A 3,151-nucleotide genomic window follows, 5' to 3' on the forward strand; every position below is an offset into this window, starting at 1 on the left:
GAGATTCCCTCAAGACGCACCATCACAAGAAAAATACACGAGTTGTATGAAAAGGAGAGGACTGCAAAAGTAACCACGTTATAACACGCACCCTAGGGACTACTGGACTCACTGGGGACTACTGGACTTACTGGGGACTACTGGACTTACTGGGGACTACTGGACTCACTGGGGACTACTGGACTCACTGGGGACTACTCACTGGGGACTACTGGACTAACTGGGGACTACTGGACTCACTGGGGACTACTGGACTCACTGGGGACTACTCACTGGGGACTACTGAACTCACTGGGCACTACTCACTGGGGACTACTGGACTCACTGGGGACTACTGGACTCACTGGGGACTACTCACTGGGGACTAGTGGACTCACTGGGTCCAGAATTATCTCGGGGTTACAGTGCATTATACTGATGAAAAGTGGGCGCTGCATTCACGTGCTCTAACTGGACTGAAAACAGAGGAGAGACATTATGCTGAGACATGCGCGGGACACTTTATTGAAGTTGCACAGCGGTGGAATGTGTCAGATAAAGTCCCCGAAGTTAGCCCAGATAGTACGAATAAATACGAAATCTGATCACTGCTGCGAGCCTTCTGCCTTCTGATCATGTCCCCTGCTTTGCGCACGGTCTCCAGTGTATGGTCACAGTGTCTCTGCTTTACAGCGCGTTGGACAGTGTCCTTGCAAAGTGCCGAAAAGTTGTGGGGAACTCTAAACACAGCCCAGCAGGTGATGTAGAGTTAGAGCAATAACAGAACAACGTAGACATGAGAAGGAGTCGCTTAGCAACACGTTCCATTCAGATGAATTCAACTCTGGACATGATAAATAGGCCTACATTATGTTTAGGTTGAGATGTAGGCCTACACTAAATATTTTATTTAACTGCTATTTCATAAACAAAATGCTGGTAAGTTTTTGCAGAACAAATGTTATGGCACTTTTGTTCATATGGCTGAACATTTTTTTTTAAATTGCACTATATACACTACTGTTGAATTCATTATTTCATTTTGCGATTAATCGCGATTAAAACTTTTAATCGCTGCCCAGCTCTAATATATATATATATATATTAAGTGTCCTCTAGTATTGGGATGATTTCACCATATCACAGAGCCAGCGTCAATTAACCATAGCTCAGACAGTCAGCGTATGACAATTACTTGGAGCCTGAAATTCTTTTACTCAGGGGTCAGGCACACGTGTCTTATAATACCTGAGATTGCTCAAACGTTTCCACAGTGGAGGGCTTTGGCTTTCCTCTGACACTTTCTCATTGGATTTGAAATTTTAAAAGTAAGATTTGTTTTGTGTAGAAGAGCAGGTTTCTCTTGTAACCTTTATATACATCGGTCCTACTCCTACTCCCTAAAAGGGACTGCCGCACTAAATGTTTGCTCTTGGGGGATATACTGGAATTGTTGGGTCTTTGTAAGAGTGTGGTCTAGACCTACTCTATCTGTAAAGCGTCTTGAGATAACTCTTGTCATGATTTGATACTATAAATACAATTCAACTGAATTGAAAACATTCCCTCAAACATCGTCTCTCACCCTCTCTTTATTATGAGATTTAGATTTCCAGAGTATATTCTCCCCTACCTCAATGACTGCTATAGACCACCTTTTATTAACACACACACACACACTATGCCATTGACAATATGACAGCAATGGAAATAGAATTATATTCCAGCACACATGCAACCTCAACAGAGCAGGAAGACACCTAGGGACTGAGAGAATAATAGGCAGGAACGGTGTGACACACACACACACATACACACACACACACAGAGCTCTTCAGGGAACAAACAATCCACTGCTCCATCACTTACAGTCATGAAAGATAATCACACATGACTTGGTGAGGCCAAGCAGAGCTTCCACACACACACACACACACACACACAAGAACTGGGCAGGGAATCAGAGACACAGATTGAAGGTGATTATAATTCACAGTGAAGTCTGGCTGGTTTAGCTATCACCAGCTCATTCATCTATTTGTGTGTGTGTGTGTCTGTGTGTGCATGTGATTGAGCACTCATCACGGTAGCAGGGGGGAAACACACCGTGGACACATAAATCACAAAGATAGGGGAAGTGGGGAAGAGAGGAAGAAGAAATCTGGCCCACCCATCAAGGAAGAGCTGAATACAGACTGGGTGGAAGGAACCAAGGGAGGAGTACTGGAAGACAATAAAAAAGTGGATGGGTGGAAAATACTGTACAGGACAGCACAGTGTGTGATTCACTAAACCAAATGGATTCAGTTAAAAGAAACAGTAATGACTTACACTCCGGGTCTGCAACAGGAGGAAACAAAGAATCAATGTGGTTTTGTTTCTCAGATAAGAAAGGAATTGTTTTGCATCATCAGATTGGTATTTCTGGTAAATAAAATCTTTAGAGTTTGTACAATGGCCACCATAAGTATTTATTAGTGGTTGTGGTACAGTATTAGTCGTTAGCACAGTTCATTAAAGCAAGACCTATGTAACTTTTAAAACAATAACAATAGTGCGTGTCATTTGCAATGTAATCTACTAGCACTAAAGGTAGCATTTGATTGGCCAACAAAGTGTGTTACCAGAGGCCCTTGTATTATTATTATTATTACATATTGTTAAAAAATCAGCCTTTACTGAAAAGATGACAATGAATGGATCATGAACATGAGCATGGCTTTTTATTTCTTTTTAGTCCCAGCAAAGGCTCATTTAACCATATTCTTACAGTGATATTGTTGGAACCCTCAAGCAATAGTTATTTAGTTATTTCCATTTCTGATCGATGCGGACCAGTCACAGCGGGCCCGTGCCAGTGACTGCTCGGCATCTGTGTCAGACAGGGATTTGAGAGGTAAAAGTTAAGGAAACAAGATAGGTGATGGACAGTTTGGGTTGAATGACATTTTGATGATTGGACATTTCCTGTAATGTTTCAACAATGAAAACTCTGTTGAAATGTTAATTACGGCCAGCTGAAGGAGATGATAATAATATGTTTGTTCAGGTTTAACTGTGTATTTTTAGGGTGAGACAATATGTCTAAACTCTCACAAACTCTCTATGAATCTCCCAGGTTACCGCCAGGGTTCACTTTCCAGACGTTTGAGGTTAAAAAAAGAGAAATCAT

This window comes from Etheostoma cragini, chromosome 11 (assembly GCF_013103735.1).
Source record: "Etheostoma cragini isolate CJK2018 chromosome 11, CSU_Ecrag_1.0, whole genome shotgun sequence".
NCBI classification, from domain to species: Eukaryota; Metazoa; Chordata; class Actinopteri; order Perciformes; family Percidae; genus Etheostoma; species Etheostoma cragini.